A 16,447-nucleotide genomic window follows, 5' to 3' on the forward strand; every position below is an offset into this window, starting at 1 on the left:
TCAACAGCTCAAAAAATTGAATCACTCCAAAACTAATCTCCAAAGAAACAACCATCCCATTAAAAGATGGGCCAAGACTTAAAGAGTCTTCTCTGAACAAGAAATAAGAATAGCCTATGGAAACTTGAAGAAATGCTTGACATCTCTGGCCATAAAAAAAATGCAAATAAAAACAACTCTAAGATTTCACTTCACCCCAGTTAGAATGGCCTTGATCAAGAAATCTAATAACTACAGCTGCTGTTGGGGATGTGGCCAGGAGGGATCACTACTACACTGTTGATGGGAGTGCAAACTCATTCATTCAATCACTACGCAAAGCAGTATGGCAGTTCCTCAAAAGACTAAACATAGAACTCCCTTATGACCCAGCAGTTCCACTACTTGGCATTTACCCAATTATCCAGAAACAAGGACATAGTAAATCCACTAGCACAACAATGTTCATTGTAGCACTATTTACCATAACAAAGATGTGGAACCAACCCAGATGTCCCTCAATTGACAAGTGGATAAACAAGATGTGGTATTTACACACAATGGAATTCTATGCTGCTGTCAGAAAGAATGATATCGCCCCGTTTGTAAGGAAATGGAAAGACTTAGAAAAAAATCATATTAAGTGAAGCAAGCCAGACTCAAAGGAACATAAGCTCAATGGTTTCCTTCATTTGTCATAATCAGTAGAAACCTTGGGCTCTCCTAGCAGAGATTTACAATAGAACAAAACCTAGATACATAAGGCCATATAGTATGACTCGAAATGAAAGGACCTCCAGGATATTGAAACAAAAACCATATAATGAGTGTTGTCCTTAATGTACTATTATCTCCCATCTCTTTTGCCGTCCCTTGATTATCTCATATTGTTCATCTTTTTATGTGGTATATTGTATACATGCATTTTTGTTTATTTGAAATTGCATAGGGAAGGGGAAAAACAAGATGAGGGACGGGGCTGGAGGACGGGAATACGGGGCCAAGACAAGAGAAAGGGTATCAATATTTGTGAACTAATGCACCTTCTATCTGGAGAATATAATATAACCCTTCTATTAATTACAATTACAGTAAAATATATGGAAAAGAATTTATCTTTTCCCTTGGGGCATATCTGCTTAATGAGATATACTCAATAGACTAGACCATGAGAACCACACATGTCATGATTTTAAACACGTGGCAGTTAAAAAAAAATACAGTGCAACATCACAACATCTCACTCTCATGAGAAATGCCCAGTGTGATGTTCTTAATGTAATACACCAAACAAAACCAAATTAAAATTCTGCTTAAACATACTTGTTTAATATATGATAAAACAAGCTAGGTAATGATAGCATCAAATTCAAAGTACCAGTTATCTTTCCCACAAAATGAAGAGAAGATTTCAGGCAGGAAGTTCAAGTAATAGAGTGCTGTGACATGTTCAGAGACTTAGATTGGATGATCATCTCATGGTTACTCATTATGTTATTAACTTTATAACTCACATATACACATGTGCATCGCATAGGTTTTTTTTCTACCTAATATTATATTAAAACCTAAACGAGTAAGTATTATTCAGGGCATGAAAGTCTGGATTTGATTGTACAATATGAATACACACATATTTTGTGAAACAAATTCATTTTACTCCCTTTGAAAAGAAAAGATGCTAGGCTTATGTTCAAATTAGGCTCATGATACAGTGTTGCTCACCTGGTAAGGTCTTCCTTAACAGCTTGCTAGAGTTGCATTGCCCACTCTTACAGCCCTATCTTTAAACACAAAACAAGTGAAAAATTACAGAGAAATTGTAAAGACCATCCTTCTATAAAGACAGAAATGATAGATAGATAGATAGATAGAATATAAATAAATATAGAATATAAATAAATATAGAATACAAATATTAGTAATATTCTTGTAGGCCTATAATATAATTTTGTAATAGTAGTGAGAAATTAGAAAACTGGATTTCTTGTCTTTTTTTCTTTTTTCGTATTTTTTTGGGGGAAGGGGGACCAAGACCTGCCACTTTTGCTCACCGGCTGACACTCTACCAACTGAGCCATGCCACCAGACCTGGTAACTAGATTTCTCTGGCTTTCTTTGTTCCTTGTGCTAAACCCTTATTGCTTTAAAAAATCGAATTTTCAAAATCGTATACCTTTTAAATCTCAGATTACAAAATTGAAGGGAGCCCAAAATGTTGTGGAGTGCTCTGACCACCCACAAGTTTTAAGTAGAATTGGGAAGATTTCTTTTCTTCTTTTCTATTTCCTTTTATTCTACTAAATAGGTTTGCCAAGTGCCAGCCTGCCTTTATTTTATTCTCAGCTGACTTTCCAATAATCCCTGCTAGAGTGCTAATTGAAAAGTAAGGTATTAACTGATGATAGCTTAGTATGATCGCTCTTAGGGTGATTTTATTTTCATGTGGGACTCATAAAGGTTGATGTGAGTAGCAGGGAGTGAAGCTCAGAAATGACCTTCAGAGGGCTATAGCTAACTTCAACACCCGATGAAACAAATAAAGAATATTTGTTATGCTGCCTCAGAAAGGCTGACCAAACCTTGCTCCAGGCCCTGTTTAAACATTCAGGTTGTGCTGGACTTCTTTTGAAACTGAGCTGCAATAAAACCTCTTACTTTCCTGACCCAAGAGGAAATATTTTATAAATAATAGTGTAGAGAATTATTTGGTCAATCTTTAGGCCCCAAATACCTTGAAAAGCAAGTGAGCCAAGGAAAAGAAAATAGACAAAGACCAAAATCAATTCAGAAAATACTTAATAAAGAGAAGAAATTTTTCAAGTGTCCAAGCATAAATGTCAAGAGTTTTTTTTTAACAGATTGTGAAAGGCTTGAAGTTGAAGCAGGTGTTAAAATGAAATAAAAAAGGAAATCTGAAGGATGAATTATAGGATCCCAAGAATAAAAGCATTTGGAATGTATGTCTCCATTAATAAAATTATTGTTCCACCACCTTCCTATTTCCAGGGTATTACAATTGCTTCAGTGCATGAGGAACAATACCCACATTAATAGAAGATATAACCTTCAGTCAGGGTATTTACAACAGCAAAAATGATCATTGCTGGGGTCAAATCTGAGTATTCAGTAGGTTCATAAACATTAATTATTCAGACTCATCTAATGGTATTTATGTGAAATGAAGGTGACAGAACCCCACATTAAGGTCTTGGTACAGCCCAGGAAACTGCATTGTCTGGGCAAGCCAGGGACCTAGAATGCATTGAAAGTGATAGTCAAATTACCTTTCCTCCAGCCCTTGTTACCAATCCCTCCTTCATTTGAGTAATACCTAAGTGCACCTCTTTTGCATGGCCCCTTGCCTCCTCCCTTAGGAGGGCACAGACAAGATGCCTGAAGAATCTCATGCTTCACATACCCACACTGATGTGGAAGAATGACTCGAAGCTAACTCTCCAAGGGGAAATTCCCTAACCAATGGCGTCTGCAGTCAGTATGTTAATTCTTACACTTTTTAATTCTACAAGAGGAAGAATTTCCCAAGCTCTTTGCATGATTGCTGGGCAGATCTTCTTACGCTCAGTTAAAACGGAAGACAGCATTAGATTTGAAGCTAAGCCTATTTACTGTGGAGACATTTCACTAAATCACTGTACCAAATCAATATAACAGGAGAAACCAGGTTATCTAACGCATCCTTTAATCTTAATGTTTTCTCTTTCTTCTCTTCACCTCTTCCCCTGTTCTCATCACCCCTCTTTGTATTTTTCCAAGGACCTTTCCCAAAAGTAAACTGCCTCATTACAGACCTTGTCTTCTGGATAAAGCTCAGGCTGAGAGGAAGGTCCTGTAAAGGACTGCCAAGACAATGAGGCCTGAGAAAATAAAGGGAGGAAGAGGAGGCCTTGGTATGTTTCTCAAAGTCTCTTAATTCAGAATAGTATCTTTTCAAGGTGTTTTAAAGAAATTGTTCTCTCTTTTCCTTAAAGTGAAAACTAAAAGGATGTCTGACAATGACCAATCTAACAGAAAAAAAATCAAATCTTAACAGTCTGAAATGATGTACATATCAAAAATCACTTTTATTGTTTACATCATGGTTGTTGAGAAGATGACATGCAATTATTATAACATAAAACAGTAGCAATGAATTCTGTGAACCAGTCACAGTCTCTCGACCTATACAGTTGTCATTAGTCTCTTGTGGGACCCCATCAACTGGTTCATACTAATAAACAGTTGGGCACAATTAACAAAAACACTGCAGTAGTTGAACAGAAATCTTGTGCTATTACTGAAAAAATTTGACTTGGTTCATTGTTGCTGCTTTAAATGAAGTCTTTAATTTCAACTAGGTAATGAAAAGTATAGAGAGAAGGGAAGGGAAAGGAAGGGAAGGGAAGGGAACGGAAGGGAAGGGAAGGGAAAGGAAGGGAAGGGGATTCTTAGTAAAAAGGAATAATAATTGGATGACTTCTGTCATCATGATGCAGGTGATAAGAATAACAAAGATCACTCTTATTTTCTTGCATTCTCTTTCTTTCTCTTTCTCTTTTTCTTTTTCTATTTACCTTTTATTTTGTTTCCTGATATTCAGCTGCTATCATAGATATTTCTGTGGAGACTTCTATAAGTCTTAATGAAATGAAGCTAAAATATAAAAATAAGGCCTTTCTGTCCTACCAGAAATTTTACCTTATTTTTCTCTATTTGCTTTCAAGATTTTCCCTGTAGGTAAAAATTAAGCAAACTGGGCACAGATGGTTCACCCTATAATCCTAGCTACCCAGGATGCTGAGATCTGAGGATCATGGTTCAGTCAGCCCAGGCAAGAAAGTTCATGAATCCTTTATCTCCAATAAACTTACTCAGAAACACTGGAAGTGGTGCTGTAGCTCAAGTGGTAGAATATTAGCCTTAAGCACAAAGAAGCTCAGGGACAGATGCTGAATTCAAGCCCCAGGACAAAAAAAAGGTCAAGTAAAACAGAACTAAAATAAATTTGTATGTTCCTTGTATCATATTCATATATTAAAATAACTTCATAATAATTTTAATGTAATTATTCTATAACAAGTAATAATATAGGAAAGCAATAAATATACATCATGAAGCATGTTCATCAAATAAATTCTCCATGTAAATAATTCCCAGGCCACAAAACAGAAGCATGTAATTAACTTTCCTCATGCTCTTTTCAGTCATTACAGCCATAAACTTATTTTGCTGGTTCCTAAAGTTTGTATAAATAGAATCACTATTTGTATTTAGATGTGTCTGGATTCTTTCATTCAATATATAATTCATTCATGTTGTTAGTTATTTCAGAAGTTCATTTCATTGAGGTAATATTATTGACTTGTATAAATATAAGAATGCTATTTTTTAATTCCTTTATGCATTCAGTTGGGTTATCTCCAGATTTTGTCTAGTTGAAAGGCTATTGAACTATACATATATTCTTGCATGTGGTTTTTGCTACTTTACGCTAGTATTATTTGGGAGAATGTACTTACAGTGAGTCCTGAGGTATACATGGTTTTCTGTATGCCAAAGTATTTTTCCAAAAAAGGACTGGTAATTAAGGTGATTTAAAGTTTATGTGTTAATATCCAGGGCCAAGAATACACAAGACATTTTAGGGATAAACCATATTTCCAACATGGAAAGATGAACAGTACCATGTATGTCTTGTTCATAAAAGAATAATAATTAAAGCAATGAGATGCAATAGTCAAATAAGCAATTTCATCCATTATAGGGTCTAGAAATACATATATATGAATACTTAATTCACAATAATCGCCTCACTGTTGACAAGGGAAGATATTCTAAATGTTGAAGTAAAAGGTCAATATTATATCCATGATGAAAATAATCAACTTTGATCACTGCCTCATATTATATATGCAAACCAATTGCAGGCCTACCTGAGGCTTGTAATCTTAATGAGATGTATTATTGTCCATCAAGAATGAACTGAGATAATGGCACTGGGGATGAACTCGGGGACTCGTATTTGCTAGGCAAGTATTCTACAACTTTTACTGTTTGCAGCCCTTTAGCTGGGAACAGTTGTTTGGCTAACCTTGTTAACTCTGGCTGGGTTGGTTTAGAACAAGAATTCTCCTGTTTCCACCTACTAATTAGCTGGAATTACATGTATGCTCCTTACATACCCAGCCTGGAAATTAATAAACTTCTAAAGCCTGTTAGTAAACTTTATTGTCATTTGTATTATGATTCACATTGTTACTTCAAATAATCCTCTTTGAATTAAGATTACATTTTAAGAATTTTTGAAAAAAAATCAATTTTTCCCCCTTTTCTATTGTTCTCTCTCCTTCTTTCCATTCTCCCCTTACTTCCCACCCTCTCACCATTTGTTCTTTCATTTATGTAACAATACCTTTAATACATTAGAAGTTATATATTAGCTGCCCACGTACTAATCTGTGGAACTATTTTAAGTCCTATGATGCTTTCAAAAGTCCTGTTACCAACATAATTGTGAGATGGGGAAACTCTTAGAGATCTTGCATGACTGCACCATGCACTAAAACTGTCTATGCGACCATGTGTAGGAGTTTGTGACTTATAAAGGCCTCCTTCCATCAGACTAGTATTCTCACACTCATCTTCAGCCTTACTGGTCTTGTTTCACTAATGTTTAGACCCACCTTACCTCTGTGGGAAATTGCACTTAAAAATACTAATTATGAAAGTTTGGACTGAGTAGCTAGGCATAAAAAATACGTTCCTAAATTATAGATGCCTAAATGTCAATATTTTTTTTCTATTCACATACCATTTTGAGTGTTCTAAGTGTGACAGTTGAAAAGAGTTTCTTCTTCTTTAGTAATGGGATATATATCCCTTCTTATTTTCACAGGAACATTAGCTCAAATTTGCAGATTCCATATACTGTGGATAAAATCACTGCATATGTCACATGGAACTATCCAAGAAGTGTCAAGCCTTTCTCACTTACAGGTCTTACAGTTACAATTTTGTGCTCAGTTAAGACAGAAAAGTACAATAGATTTGAAGATAAATGTATTTACTGTAGAGGCATTCCACTATACTATTTTTATCAAATTACAAGATAGAAAGATACTACTTACCATGTTCAAAGATAACTTTTTAAACTTATAGCTGTTCTGCATGTCAGCTAGTAGGTATAATTCCACTAGTAATGGATATTGTGAAGACATGGCAGGTCTTGATCTCTGCTCACATGCATATATTCACTTATTTTTAGAAATTGTAATAAGGATCACAGTTAATAAAGTGATAGTAAATCATTTAACATTTTATGAAAATTTTTGCTCTGTTTCAGGCCATAGTTATATTATGACTATAGAAAGGTATAAAACTCTATTATCATTAAATAGATTTTTCAACTCCAAGGTACAAAAATAGCTTGTAACTGAGAATTCCTTCAGGAGTAAAATGAATTTCATTATCAGTATTCTCCACCCCCCCACAACTTGGATCTTTTCAGACACAGAAGCATGTAAAGGAAGCGTATGTGTTGTTTTGAGGAAATGTGATTCTTAGGGCCCTTGTCTCTTCAGAAATACATCTCAGAGAGAAAAACTAAAGAAATGACAATCAAACTAATGATAGATCTCGGCCTTACAAAATTGACTTTCTTCTACTCTCTGGTACATGCATAAATGTGTGTGCATTTTTTTCTTCTTCATGATAAGACAGAAGACAGATAAGAAATAAATTACAGGAAGAAACCATGGATAATGGTAGAAAACAAGTACCTATTGAAACAGGTCCAGAAGTCCAGGACCATTGAACCAATCTAAGTCTTTAAAACACTAACAATGCAATACCTTGAATCAATTATTTACAATAGGAGTAAATGAATAGAACCAATAGTTCGTTTAGGATAGACATGCAGGCATAAGCTACTTTCTGACTTAGATGTGCCAGAACCAAAAATTGATCCCTTTACCATGAACATATACCTCCTTTTTGTGGCTAAGACCTCATTTCTAGCTTCTAGTATAGCTCAGGTCTTTTTGCTCCCACCTCAACCCATTTCTTTTCTTCTATCCCATCACAGTTGCTTATTTTGAACTCTAGTGGAAGATCAAAAGCATGGTATCAATATTCCCCTCCCCACTTTCCTATCTGCTTTATCCATTTTGTCCCATGAAGTGAATAGGAAACAGGAGTAATTATAAAGTCTTTCTTCCCATTTCATTTCATCACACAACCTCTTGGAAAAAAAGGCTAACAAATATTAGCCATTTTATTCTTTTCCCTTTTCTTCATATTCACTTCTTAACCTCTCTTTGAACCATAGTGCTTGAGACTTCTAAGACTTTCATAAAGCTACAACTTACATTTGCATCTAGCTACTGGATATTTCCAACCAGAGATTTCATGGTACTTCAAAACTAATATATCTACTATATCTATTATCTTCCATTTACCAAAATACTAACATTCCCTGATACCTTGTAACCCTGTTTAAAAAACACCACTTAGAATAATTGTCCTCAGCTTCCTGTTCAAGTTCAATAAAGATAATAGGAGTCACAAATCAGTGGGTTGGTACTTAGCTCTCCACTTTCTCGAGATATTCACTAACCATCATGCTTCATTCATCAGACATTTAGGACACACAGATTATAGGCAGGCAATTTGCACTTGGGTGCTTCATTTGTGTCCCTTGTTGCAGCATCTTAATCAAGAGAAGGAACTTTTAATGGCTGTGAATTTCCCTTTTAGATGAAACTCATTTGTGCTCAAATTCCCATTTTAGAAAAGAGGAAAGCAGTACTGATTTTAATTAAAAATCTCAAGACATCAATTCACCTAGCCAAACGTTAATTCCACCGAATGCGCTTCCTTAAAGATCATTATTTCCTAATTAGCACACTAGGTACTCATACAAATGGAGCTTGTATTAGAAATGGAGCTTGTATTAGAAATGGGGCTTGTATTAGAAATGGGGCAAGACACTAATTTTTAAATCAATTGTTTTAGAGTATAGTCTCCATAGAGTTAACTGTACTATTTTAAATGTATGCTTCAGTGAGTTTGACAGTCACCCACACCTGTGAAACCATCTCACAAGCAAAGTATAGAATATTTTCCTGAAATCAAAAACTTTCCTTATGTCCCTTAGAAGTCCTTCTTCCTCCCAATTCCAGGGAATATTTACCTGTATATTACCACCTGTATTTTCTGCATCCTTATTTCTTTTGTGTGGTATGATGTTTCTTTAGCCCTTCTTGCTAAATACATGTGGCTCAAAACCTAAACCCTAGCTTCTCGTCAGGCTAAGAGGATTGTAATACAAAGCCAACTTCAGAAGAAAAGGCCAAAGACTCTTGCTTCTAATCAATGAGCAAAATGCCAAACTGGATGAAGGATTCAAATGTTAGAAAGCCAGCATGAGGGAATCAAGTCCAACGAGAACATGAGGCTCTGAGTTCAAGCCTTGACAGGTACAAAAGAAACAAAAAAATCCAAAACCTTCATTCCATTGATATTTCTTTTCATTTCTGAATAGTTGTCTGCTGTGTGAAAACATCACAATTCATTTGGTGATTCATTTGATAATGAATCGATTTTCAGTTGGAGGCTACGATAAATAAACTTCTAAGAACATTTATGATCGGATCTGTATAATCGTATGTCTCCATTTCTCCTAGGCAAGAATGGAATTATACTTATGTATTAAGAGATATAATGAGTGTAGGAAACTTTCAAAAATGTTTCCCAAAGTAATGTATGTGTACAATTCTCAGCAGTAATGACAATTTAGTGAACCTGGTGATTGATCCAAGTCTCTCACATCCAATTAACTTTTGGATTACTTGTCTTATCAACTATTGCAAATGGAGAGATGTGTTAACATAGAGAGTTTCTCTGTTGATTTTTGTTTGTTCAGATTTTTCACTATTTTTTAAAACTGTTCTTGTCACATATACATTTAAAGTCGATAATACACCATTTAATGAATAAGTGTTCTTTTTATTCCTGCTAGTACTCCTTTTCTTTTCTTTTTTTTTTTTTTTTGGCCAGTCCTGGGCTTGAACTCAGGGCCTGAGCACTGTCCTTGGACTTTCTCAAGGCTAGAGCTCCACCACTTGAGCCTCAGTATCACTGAGTATATGTGGTACTGAGGAATTAAACCTGGGTCTTCGTGCATGCTAGGCAAGCACTCTACCACTAGGCCAAACTCCCAGCCAATACTCCTTTTTCTAAGAATAAATTGTACTAGTATTAGTAGAGCCAGGGAAATTTATTCTTGATTTGTCCTTTATGTCATATAGCTACTTACCCTTTTACTTTTAGCTTATATTCCTCTTTATGTTTAAGGCATTTTTCTTATAAACAGTATATAAGGTGTTCCCCAAACTTCAATCTAATTCAAAGCAATATTCTTTACCTAGAACATTTGGATTAATGATGTTCAATATAATCCTCCATATGACTGCAATTATGCCAATGATAGTAGTTGGGTTTTTTTGTTTTCTTGGTTATTTTTGCTACTTGTCTTCTTTTTGATTAGAAAAATATTTTTAACATCATGTATTACCTTTATTTTCTCAATAATCTGTTCTGTTAGTCATTGGCATCTTTATGGTATAATAATCTATGCTCAAATAATATTAAATTACACTTCATGAATAATGTAAAAAGCTTAGAATAATATTTCTTTATTTTCTTGATTTTCAGCTACAATCAACAGTAAATCAAAAACCTTTTTGTTGTTGTTGTTGTTGTTATTTTGTTTGTTTGTTATGCCTGGAGCTTAAACTCAAGGTACTGTCCCTGAGTTTTTCCACTCAAGACTAAGTGTCCTACCATATGAACCATAACTCCAATTCTATAGAAGATGAGTTTCATAGGCTTTCCTGCCTAGCCTGGCTTTATACCACAATCTTCAGATCTCAGCCTCCTGAGTAGGTAGGATTACAGACGAGAGCCACAGACACCCAGATGTAGTTGTTATTATCTTATTTATTTTGTTTTTCTTTTCTTTAGTCAGGTTGGGTGGTTTTGATACTAGATTTTCAAAGTGATTTTGCAGTATGTAATTTTAAATTAAATTCTGAGGATTTAAGAACTTGTATCTATTTTTCATATCTAGAGTTTGAGTCTTCTTATTCTTTTCTCTTAGTGTTTTTAATAATTTACCATATTCATAAAGATTGTTTAAAAATTGTCTTCCAATTTCATAATCTCTGCAATGTACATTTCTATTTTTCTTGTTTTCTTTTTCTGAATTTTATTTTCTTGCTCCTGTGTGTGTGTGTGTGTGTGTGTGTGTGTGTGTGTGTGTGTGTGTGTGTGTTTGGCTGGTCCTGGGGCTTAAACTCTGGGCCTGAGGTCTGTTCTCAGTCACAACTCCATTTCCAACTCTTTTTTATTTTATATTTTTGCCAGTCCTGGGCCTGAGCTCTGTCCTTGGACTTTCTCAAGGCTAGAGCTTTACCACTTGAGCCTCAGCACCACTTCCAGCCATTTTTTTCTATTTATGTGGTACCGAGGAATCAAACCCATGTCATGGTGCATGCTAGGCAAGCACTCTATCACTAGGCCAAACTCCTAGCCCCAACTCCTTTTTAAAGTAGCTTTCACTAGAGATAAGAGTTTCAGCAAGTTTCCTGCCCAGGCTGGCTTCAAACTGATCCTTAGATCTCAGCCTCTTGAGTAGCAGGGATTACAAACGTGAGCCATTAGCACCCAGCTGTCATAACTTTTTATTCTATGCTAGACACAGTGACTTTTACATGCTAGATTTTGTTATCTGCTCATAAAGAGTTTGTGGACTTCATTTGGACTTTATGGCTCAAATGATGGAGTGCTTGCTTAATAAGTACAAGGCTCTGAATTCAAACCCTACTCTTATTAAAACAAAAGTTTTGGATCTGGTTCTGCTACTTGAAGTTCAGATTCATCCTTTCATGAATTGCCTGCAAATGTTCCTATGGCATTTAGAGTTCCTCTCCTCCAGATCTAGGTTAAAGGGTGGTACAGTCTGCAAACTGACCTTAAGCTGAGGCCTGGAGTGACTGTGGCACTCAACTAATTCCTCATTCACAATTGTTGTCTTGCTTTACTCTTTGGCTAGTATCAGAAACAGTTGCTTGAACTATTTCTGTCATTTTTCCAGTTGTGTCCTTTTGTGTGGATATTTTTTATGGTATAAAGATAAATTGCTAATTCATCATCACGACGGACAGAAGTGTGATACCTCTATTCAAAAAGACATAATGGGTAGTAACTTCTATAGATCTCTTTGCTTATAAAATATACAATATTTCCAATACCATTGACCTCTTTCTCCAGACCCTCCTCAATACCAATTAGCCTTAAATTAGTCTTCCTAATTGTATCTTGGACATCCTGAAGCGCTCTCTCAGTTAGAATGGCCAGGATCAGAAAAACTAATAACAACAGATGCTGGAGGGGATGTGGCCAGGAGGGATCACTACTACATGGTTGGTGGGAGTGCAAACTCGTTCAACCACTATGGAAAGCAGTATGGCAGTGCCTCAAAAGGCTAAACATAGAGCTCCCCTATGACCCAGCAATTCCACTACTTGGCATTTACCCAACCATCCAGAAAGTAGGGCATACTAATCCACTAGCACAACAATGTTCATTGCAGCATTATTCACCATAGCAAAGATATGGAACCAACCTAGATGTCCCTCAGTTGATGAGTGGATCAACAAGATGTGGTATTTATATACAGTGAAATTCTCCACAGCTGTCAGAAAGAATGACATAGCTCCATTTATTACGAAATGGAAAGAGTTAGAAAAAATCATATTAAGTGAAGTAAACCAGACTCAAAGGAACTTAGGCTCAATGGTTTCCCTCATTTGTCATAATCAGTAGAAACCTTGGGCTCTCCTAGCAGAGATTTGCAATAGAGCAAAACCTAGATGCCTAAGGCCATACAGTATTTTGCTAAATGAAAGGATGTCTAGGATATAGAAACAAAAACCACATAATGAGTGATTGTTGTCCTTAATGTACTATGTTATCTCTCATCTCTTTTGCTGTCCTTGGTTATCTGATATTATTACAGTATCTCACTTTGTTATCTGATATATTGGATATATTTGTATTTGGTTATTTGAAATTGGATAGGGAAGGGGGGGAACAAGATGAGGGGTGGGACTGGGGGGGAGGGAAATGGGGACCAAGATATGAGAAAGGGTATCAATGTATGTGAATTAATACACCTTCTATCTGGCAAATATCATGTAACCCTTTCATTAATTACAATAAAAATATTTTTAAAAATACAATATTATCTTTACAGAGCAAAAAGCAATTCTGATGTCAAAGTTTGTTCCTTGTTTATCAAATAAAAATTTCCCAATGTCTTGAATGTGTTTTCTAACTTGAATCATTTATTTCTATTCTTTAGGTAAACAGAGGTTATCTCTGCCTTCCATATCATTTAGCCAGGAACATATGTGGAATTTTAAATATGTTATCTGTTCATTATTACTAGATAAAAAGCTATACTGAAACCTTAAAATAATAATATATTACTTTTTCCTTATGAGTCTTTGGGCTGCTTCTTCAATTCTGCTCTAAGACTTGCTCATTGGCTCATGGTTAGGAGTATGTGTCATAGGTGTTTCTGTTGGTCTGAGCAAGACATCTGATGCCTTAGTTGGAACCAGACCGACTAGTACATGTGTCTTACACATGGTATCAGGTTAGTGGCAATTTTCCAAGAAAGCAGATGAAACTGTTTATCTCCTTGAACTAAAACACATTCTGTTTGCTTTCTTTTGACCAAAATTAAATTTTATTGTAAAGATGAAAGTTCAGAAGGGTTAGGGTTACATAAGCCAGGTGATAAGTACATTACTTTTTGAGCAATGTTATGAGCATTAATAGTTTTAAAAAATATACATGGTCATTATTTATCATTGTCTGCCTCTTTAATTTAAATTGCAAATTTTGAATCAGTATATCCTGTTATCCTGTGCTATCTAGTCAGTTTGTGCCAAGGATAGATTAGGACTCTGGAGAGATAGATTACATTAAAAAGTCCTTGCTGTAACTTTCCAAATATTGTGTATCTTAATGTTCATTTTCTCCCAGTTTTTCCCCTCCCTGTTCCCATCCCCTTCGAGTTATATAGTTCATTTCCAACACAGTGTCTAGTATTACTGTTGAATTATTTCACCCTTTATCTCACTGTTACTGTTCTTTCCCTTCTCCTCCCCAAACCAGACAAACCTGTATACAAGACAATAGGCACAGAAAACAAAAACAGTGACAAAAGGAAATTAACTGAAGGAAAAAAGAGAAAACTAACTGCAAACAGTACAAATAAATACCTCTTGTGGAAACTGCATTTCTTGGAGTTCATTTTGATAAGCACCATTTTATATGATCATATGAACATAGCTATTGAGTCACTGTGATACTCTCCTATGAATATTCTGCTTTGTTTTCACTGTGTGAATGCTTAGAGTACTATTCAATTAATCATGTCCAACTTCAGATATCTTTTTATTGTCCATTGGATTTACTTGTCGATTTGTAGACACATCTTAGTTATTATGAATGAGGGAAACCATAAAGAAACCTCAATGTAGGACTTAGAGTCGACCATGACCCCAGCGCCAGAAAAACAGATACTCCTCTGGTACTCACTCAATTTCTGATTTAAAAAAAATAAAAAGAGTTGCAAAGGATTACAGTGAAGTTGAATACAGAGGAAAACTTGAACTGTCTTTACAACAAATCTAGTATACAGACATCATAAAATCACCTTATTTTTTGTAAACTGACTGGCTAATTTCAAAAAGATTACAGTAATATGAACTTCACTCTGCTAACTTAACTATCCTGACTCACAGTAGCATATGGACAATGGGAACACTGGCAAGTTAATTAATCAGCCATCTGCATCTATCTCTTGTATCTATTTATCTACATCTACCTCTGCCCACGACTGTCTCCATCTCCCTCATTGCTTTTCTTACCAAAAGGTCATAACATCTGAGTAAGCATTTTCAATGTCAGAAAATCTATTCTAAATGCCTTAAATAAAATATTTTCTTAACTTTTTGTATCTCCAAGCTATGGTATTCATATTTTAATATTCACTTCAGCTATTTATTTAATTTTATGACCTTTTGCTCCACTAAGATTCTAGAGGAAAGATTCATGCTTTTTCTTTTTACTTTGCTTCTCCTTCAAGATTAATTTGTGGTCTTTTACAGAATAACTTTACCTTGAATAAGCTGAGTGAGACATTGATAAATATATACTGTAGCTACTTTTCTAGTAAGCAGGAATAATTGCACTCAATCGATAAAATAAGAACTAATAGCTACCATTTATTGCATTCTGAGTTTAAGAATTGTTCTTAAATTTTTATTATTTTAATTCATATTTTATTGTAGAGGTGATATACAGAGGAATTACAGTTACACAAGTAAGGTAATGAGTACATTTCTTTTTGAACAGTGTTACAAGCAATTTTCCCCTTGTTATCTGATGTATTTTACATGTGCTTAATTGGTTATTTGAAATTGGATAGGGAAGGGGGAATCAAGATAAGTAGGGGGTGTGGGAGGGAAATGGGGACCATGTCATGAGAAAGGGTATCAATGTTTGTGAAGTTATGCACCTTCTATCTGGTGAATATAATGTAACCCTTCTATTAATCACAATAAAAATTATTTATAAAAAATCTAATCATTCTTCATTGCTGTGTACTTCTTAACTTCAATTTAAAAATCACAGATTTTCCATCAGTATGTCTTGTGCTATCAAGTCAGTTTTGGGTTGAGGATAGATTGAGAGCTCTGGAGAAAAATTATATTAAAATTCCCTCACTGTTACTTTCCAAATATTGTATACCTTAATATTCTTTACCTACAAAAGAAGTTTGTCAATATTTAACATATAATAAAATAATACATTAACACTGTAAAGAAATTTCTAAGAAATATCCTCTCCAAGCTGACACTTATTTATCAAGAATGTCTCAATAAATATCTGCTATTCTATTGCTATTCTACTTAGAGCCTTGGCCCTGGTAAAACTCTGAAGTGTAAATCCTGAGTCTTTTCTTGGCATCTGTGCATTTGACCTGGCTCTTACGCATATCTTCAGTCTTATCTTTAACTCTTCCCTTAGTGAACTCAGATCTCCAACTGAAATAGACTCTCTCCATTCTGCTTCCATTTGATGTTGGGTCCTGTAACTCAAAACTCACCAAATACTTTGAGATTATTTTGCCTTCTTGCTTCTGTCCGTAAGAGCTACAAATAGGACCTTCACATAATTTTGTGGCTATTATAGCAATAAACTTAATGTGGAGATTGAAATACTTTTAATAAATGAAACAACAATTGTACATAGCGGGCCTAAATTCAAACCCAAGAATGATGAAGAAGGAAGAGAAGAAGAATGGGAAAAGGAGGCAGAGAAGGAGCTGAAG

This window comes from Megascapheus bottae, chromosome 22 (assembly GCF_031878675.1).
Source record: "Megascapheus bottae isolate mThoBot1 chromosome 22, mThoBot2.hap1, whole genome shotgun sequence".
In the NCBI taxonomy this organism is placed as follows: Eukaryota; Metazoa; Chordata; class Mammalia; order Rodentia; family Geomyidae; genus Megascapheus; species Megascapheus bottae.